This window comes from Phlebotomus argentipes, unplaced genomic scaffold (genome assembly GCF_947086385.1).
Source record: "Phlebotomus argentipes unplaced genomic scaffold, Phlebotomus argentipes genome assembly contig_32, whole genome shotgun sequence".
NCBI lineage: Eukaryota > Metazoa > Arthropoda > Insecta > Diptera > Psychodidae > Phlebotomus > Phlebotomus argentipes.
The window spans coordinates 92845-100568 of record NW_026776187.1 but is presented as its reverse complement, the minus strand read 5'-3'; positions in this window follow the sequence as shown (position 1 = coordinate 100568).

The window sequence follows — 7724 nt, the reverse complement described above, 5'->3', positions numbered from 1 at the left end:
GATAAAAACCCAGGGAGTCTGAAGGGGATGGGGGGATATATTCCAATGCTTGCGGCTCAAGTGAATTAGGAATGCATTGGAGTGCATGCAGATATTAATCAATATTTTTGGTTTGAAATATTGCGCAGCGAGTAATTGCTCGTTTAGGGCGGCCGTGGTGCAGTCGGTAGAGAGCCAGACTGAGGACATCACGGTCGTGTGTTCGATCCCCATCACTTGCAAATGATCGAACACAACAGATGCGAAAAATATTAAGCCCTTCAATGGCAAATATAAGATTTCAGCCCAAAATAAGGTTGCTGTTAAATGTTCCAACTGAAGTAGAAACTTCTGTGGAAGTGTATTTCGCATCTGTCCTTACTTATAGATGGGCACACTACCAGACTGGTGTCGCTTGTAAATAGCGATATCATCTGCAAACACGCCCAAGGCCAAGCTCTGCTAGTCTGTGAATTTGACTGGCTCACTTTGAAAGCCTTGCCCTCTGAGTGGGAATAAAATCAGAGGATAACAGGGGGAGAGGGACGACATATATAAAAATAAGATATTCAATGAAAGTCACAGGCCAAAGCTGTACCGTCTGAAAGGTAACTGGATGACTGGTTAGCTTTGGGTCTTGGCCCTTAAATGGGAAATTTTCCTGGGGATGCATAAAGGGCCCGTCAGATGGCCTGGATGCCGTGGAGCAAGATTTCTTGTACCACCCCCATTTCTAATCTAATCTAATTGCTCGTTTATGACATTTTTATTGCAATTCTGTGTTTAATAAAATACAGCACTGAATGGCTACATATACATTTTCCGGGTGGGCGGACGGGGTGAGATGAGACAAAATTGAAAATAGAGTGAACGCTTGTTTCAGGTATTTTAATAACATTCACCACCCTCGACAGAGGAATTGCACCTATTTTGATACATCAATGTGCTCTATATTTGCTGGGATGAAGAGAGAGAGAGTCTCAAAAGGTACCTGCCATGGAATCAAATCGCAATAAAGCTCTGTGCCTCTCAAGTAGCAAATCATCAAAGCAGAAGTGCACGAAATTGAAATACACGCCAGAAATTGCTATAATTAAATCAGTCATTCTATATAACGTGGCTCTCCTACCTTTTCTCTGAATAAATTCACCTCTCTCGGCATCATGGAGATGATTTTAATACCAATAAAAATCACTCCCGGCACGTGACTTCAATTTAGGGGATGATCCAGCAACATTTCGCCGGATTCGCCCTTCCCTTTCTCACTCCTTGGCGACTGTGCGGGTTCCTGGGCCACTTTCAGTGGTGGAAATTGAGATAAATACGACGAAATATACACACAATTTCATCTCCGACGGGATTTTTCACAATCCCACTTCAGTCTCTGATGGAAATTCTTCTAGTGCTGTCACCAGAGAGGAATTACACTTGACGGATGTCGTGAAATCGATCCTTGTCTCTCTGTTCTGGTGGTTTCTGGTGGTAAAGTTTTCCCTTTTTTTTGGCTTGCGTGACCAGCAATTGCAATCCACTTTGTGACCCTCAATAAAAATGAGAAAGGATGCGTCAAAACAACTCATTAATTATGAAGTTGATTTGACACGAGCAGTCAAATGAAAAACATTATTGCCCTCAATGAATATCAAGAATGAAGCGCCGAAATGAGAGTGAATGCCTTGTGCAACCCTCGTCGAATTTTCCGCTCAATCAACATATATGATTTGAATTATCTCTGTCACGAAGGGGGTGAAGAAGGGCCAGAAGCACGAGGGCGGAGCACTTACGATGCAAAAATTAATAATCATGGGTAAATAATAATCTGTGAGCCACCTTTTTCCCATGCAACATCGCCAAAGTAGCGTTTCTTGTATGGCATTTTTCTTTCCCTCTCCCTAATGGATTCATCTACCTTCCTGGCCACCAGATCCACACCCGCGTCCGCATTTTTTACCACCCAAGGGGGAGTTGTTGAGAGATTTTCCACAGTGGAAAAGTCGACACCGAATGTTCGAGCTGTTGTGATTACTTCCACGTGAATAAATCACAAGATGAGTCACCGTCTGCGGAATAATTACGTATTTAAGTTAATTTCGTAGTTAGATGTCACAATTTGACTGATTATGCTTCCCACATAAAGGATTCCACCAGCAATCTATCATTTGATTTGCAAATGTTCTCCAGAATCCACCAGGATTGCCATGAGAGCTTCACGGATCCGTTTTCTCACTCCATTCCATCGGCAATCGCTCATATTTCTCTTATTCTATGATTTCCGTCAATTTTCACAACACGATTATCTGCCAAGTTTGAGTTTGAAGTGAAAGAGAGAGAATTCAATCCAAAAATCTTCTCGTTTTCCGATCAACTCTGTTTGAAGTTAAACTGTAAAATCAGGACGATTAATGTGTCTTGGCTAAAATATTGTCTCGGATTGCAAGGGGCGAATAACTGGGATTTTGCACAACTTAATAGATATAATGATTGTAAAGTCAAAATGTACAAATATACTGTTGAAATCAAGATTCTTATATTTTTTTCATGGGTCAAAAATTTCATAGAATTTTTTTGATGTTGGTCAAAATTTTCAAAGTTATCGACCCCATGAAGTTGAATATTTGTCTTTTAGCTGCTTAAAGCACAGCGTTGGTTCTGTAAAAACAGCATGTCTCCTTTCATAAAATGATTATGACGTTACTTATTACTCTACAATAAGAAGATTTTTATTACACAATTGAATGGAATGTTTTAAATTATTATAACATGTCAAAAAGTTGAAAAATATAAAGAAAATATAATTTGTCGATTTGTGAAATTATAATTTTATTATCGTTTTATATTAATTAACACTCCGTAAATGTAAAAGAGAATTTATCCCTGCTTCAGATGTGTGTTACCAGAGGTTTGTAGCTGAACTAAAGGCTTTGCTATGAAAGTTGCAGCTTTGTAGACTTTATCATGTTCTTGAACCACAAAGCCTTTTCGATTGCTGTTCAGATGGCAGACGTTGCATCATTTTTCATGGCACAAAGCGTGGAAAAATGGGAAGGAGAAGGTTTTCTTTAGTTTCACTTTTTCCATCTCGGCAAAACAATTATCGTGCACGTCTTAATGCAATAATAAAACAATTATGCCACCCGAGAAAGGGAGTGAGAATTGGCAAGCGGAGGAAATTATCAACGGAGATTTTTAATTGGATAAAAGAAAATTGTGATGTTTTCTTAATTACAGTCACTTCATGGAGTACAAATTTCATTTTTCTCTGGGCGAAAAACGACGAAGAAAACACGCGTCTGCAAATCTTCTCAACTCCCATTAAATTCACTTATCTTCTGCTCTTTGGCCAAAATGTTGCCTCAATAGAACAATTCTATAATAGTGTTTGAGGCTTGAGTCTCGTTTTTTTTTTTCCTCCTAAATACCATGTTTGCCTCATTGTTGTGCCTTCAACAATGCATAAATAGCAATTTACACTCTTTAGCAGGGCTCATGAGAGGTGAAATTGTGGTTTCATGAAAAGATGAGGTGAGAATCCATCAAGAGGGAGATTTTCCGCCCTATGTTTGTCCTCCTTTTTTTTCCTTCTCTCTCACAATCCATGCAAGGATACCGAAAAGAGCGGAATATAATGGGCAAAAACCAAAAAATGCAACCAAGCGCATAATCCTCATGGGATATTTGTAAACAGACAAAGGATAATGCCACATTCACACCTCGAGTGGCTCTGCGCGATCCAGAGAAAGCCGACCACTTGAATTTGCCAGCAAATGAAGTACAAACATGAGTTTATTTGGCAATTTGGTGGCAATTTGCAGAAGAAAGTTTTGCTCTCGAAACTTTCTCTGCAGAGGACAGAAGGATGAAAGGAGAAGGTAAGAAAATTGATCTGACTGATTTGAGGCATTAAAACCCATAATTTGGCATATTTCCCACTCGTCGTCCTGCTTTAATAGTCGAGATTCCTGCTGTGAAAATTATTGAGGACTGTTTTCCCCGGCGACACTCTCGCATTCAAGCATTCCTGATACAACTGCTCACAGTGCCTGACAGGACAATTGACTCCCATGCGTATTTTCAGAGAACTTCAAGGACTCACTGTCGAAGTGGCCAGGCACTGTGCAATTGTTCAGGCAGGAACTGTTAATCTGATGCTGTGTGGATGGAGAAAAAAGCGAACCTTGGGCGAGGAGGAAGTATTTTGTTTGTGACATTTCTGGGATATTTATAAACTTGTAATTATGTTACAAAATAAGGACTTGCTGTGCAAAGGGAGAATTCTGCAGCGCGGACAAAATGAGAGTAATGAAAATGATAGTGACAATTGAGTTGGTGAAGAAGTTGAAGTGATGCTTCAGCGTGCTGATGGTTCAATTGAAAAATTAGATAATTGTTTTTCGCCCTTTTGATCCCAAGGCTTTTCCCTCTGTTTTTCCGCATGAAAGGGGCGCCTCTGCTTGAATACTATCGCAGCGCACATCGATTGGAGAGAGTCACTGATGAAGCATTGAGTGGAGTTAAGTAACTCAATAAAAATCTTATCTTCCGGTACACATCTTTCAGCCTGAATTCACCGAAATTGGTTCTCCATTTTGGCGCATTTCGCCTCACGCACTGCAGAAGCCGCGGGGCGCGCACTGGATCCTCGAGGATGATCTGGGATGGAGGCTCCCGCTGTCAGCAGCAGGACTCACGGGTTCACATCGCAGCATCTGTGTAATTTGATGGAAGTAATTACAAGTTGGCATTTGATTGCATAATTCGATACAAAACACACGCACAGAATCTCGGCATGAGTTCCGCTCGGAGAGATTGATAAATAATTCGATTTTGCGTGTAATACACACATCATGGGTAAATGCAATCAGGACTTGTGTTGCCCTCAGGATAGTCTCCTTTTTCCTTTGTTAAATGCTGCAAATCACAATTTTTCTCTCATCGCTTCGGGCAATGTGGCACATTTTACACCCAATGCATCCTAAAAAAAGGACTCTTCTTTAGGAAGAATATTACATTTGAGACAATATTAAATTTTCCGAGCAAATTACATTTCATCTTGACGAGCGCAGAGGAGATGAAAAGAAATGTGTGATTTGCAAGGTGTTTTCTGCTCATTAATTTGCGTATACATAAATAAAATGGGGAAAATGCACACATACACAAAACAGTGGCGTAGGGATAATTCTCCAGCTGTTTATCGGCTTAATTTACTCCGCAAATTGGTCCATTTGTCAATGCCTCTCTATCTCTGTATTTCCTGAGAATCACCAATGAGATCTGAGATACAATTCTTCCGGAGAATGTGGCAAACATGAGGCCCAGATTATGTGCGGAGAATCTCTGCTGGGAGATTAGGTTATTGCAAAATACACCACAAGGAAGCGCCCACTTTCTCAATTATCCATTCAGTGGCAACAATGGCAGACACTCTGGATCCAGCCTCCCAAAAGCATGACAAGAGAGCCGAAGGGATAAAGCTGATGCGAGTGAAAAGAGCATTCTCCTCGGGAGCCCATTATTTGTGGGCTGTTTTGGGCAAAATACGGGCGAAACAAATGGTGTTTCAAGGTGGAGAGAAGTAGATCATTTTATCGGCAGGGTGCCATCTCGAAATGTGTGAAATTATATTGAATTAAGGTGTGCAAAAATACTCGAGATTAGGCCTAATGCAGAAGAGAAGTATAATGGAAATCTGCCTCAATCCCCTCATTCAATTCAATGAAATCGCCCTGCAGAAACACTCTCGGTCGCATGGGTTAAATGGATAAAACCAAATATGAACTCGAAACTCCGATGAAAGGTTTTGCGAGCAAATTGAAACGTAATTTCAAATTTGTATTTATCAAAACACCCCAAACCTTTTGTTTGTGCCCGCCGGCACTTTTCCTCTCTCTCTCACTCGCGCTGTGTTGAGTTGGGGAAGCATTCGGGACAACCCTTGCGAGAGTGAATATTTGTCAGTGGCACTTCCCATAAATGTGACCAACATCAATCCCGTGAGGGAGCTTCATGGGGTGACGCACGTTCCACCCCACAGGACTTTATTAAAAGTTCACTCGAGCGCTCTGCGCCACCCTCAGTCGAGGGATGAGCCATGGCGGACCAAAAGCGGGGTGATGACGAAGGATTGACTGCAGGAACATCGGCGTTTTCCCTGCAAACAAACTGTGGAAGTCTGAGCTACAAAGAGCAGAGGCTGTGTTGGGATAGAAATAAGTAATGATGGCCGAAGAATTGAAACTTGATGGTTAAATCTTGATATCCAAGACACCAACCAAAAACAAGATTTCAAGATAAAAGTCTCTGGTTATCAGATAAAATCTTGATCTTAAAATTAATTGGTCTAGTCTTGATATTTCGCCTTCTTGATGCCATAAATGCTAAAATGGAATTTTCTAGCTAAAACTACGCCTCTGACTGACGAAAAGTTCAACATAAAAATTAATTTACACAGCAGCAGAGCATTTAAAAAGGTCCCAAAAACGTGTGTGGGCGGGAGGATGGCAGAAAGTTGATTTCCTAACTAGGAATCAGTCGTGAAATTAATTTTCCATCAATTTAACTTGCACGATGCTGGGAAAATTAAATTTCACCAAAAGCACGATTATACTCAGGTGTGAAAGAAACAGAGGAAAAACTGCGCCAGCAATTTGATGCGGAGCTTCCCTGGAAAAAGTGGGCGGTTGGGTGGATAATGAGAGGAAATTTCAAAATAAATTGGCAAACAATGTGATAATATTTTGGAATTTTCTCTCTCTTCCCAATCTTTTCAAATGACTTTCAAATTGAATTTCTGCGAAGCTGAGGAAAAAGCACAATTTAGACAGATAATATTGTTACATATTTTCCTGGGAGCTTGACGTTGTGACGTGAGAGCTTTCACCAGGCGTCTCCATTGCAGAGAAAATAAAATGAGAAATAATTGAAATAAACTATGAAGTGCTGGTGAATGAGTAAATTGAAATTCAAATCAATTTACTCATTAGTCCTTCATCATCAAATAATGGAAGTGGCAATCAGTTTGGTGGTTGCGCGACGATATTGATTTTGGCAACTTTCAGTGACGATTTTCCCCCCTCATTTGTGCAAGTGTGGGTGGAAGAGACTGACAGAGGATGAATTAATATGCGTGAATTCGGGTGGATGGGCTTGATAAATTGATTAATATCAGAAGAAGGGTCTAATTTCATTGTCCATGTCCTTCTCCTGTGGGTTTAATTTGCAAATTTAATTAAAACCCCATTATTTGACGGAATAAAACTATCAAACTTCTCCACTCCATGGAGATTTCCAATTAAGTTCCTCAAGCTGGGGCTTCCTTGACTTTCAGCGTGACAAAGAAACTTTATCTCTTGATCTTGTGAGCATATAGATATAGCTCTGTTGCTAGTGCAAAATAATCATTGTTTGCGTTATTGTGCTTTAATTTCTGGTAATCACGATAAAATATCACGCGTTGTGTTTTTAGTTAGATTAACAAATATTTTGTCGGTTTATTTAATCAAATTTGTATATTTTGATAGCCATAAAAAAAACTACATATGAAATTGATTTGCGAAAAACCAGTTCAGAAACGGTCTGGCTAAAACTACCCCATTTTTCACTTATTCCGAGAACAATCGAATAACGTTCTAATCTGATAAATTCTCATGTGCAAGCGTGGAAAAAATATCGTCAAAGAAGATGAAAGAGTTTTCCCAACAACACTCGCAGTCGAATGAAAATTGCTGGGAAAGAGAGAGAGAGAGAGA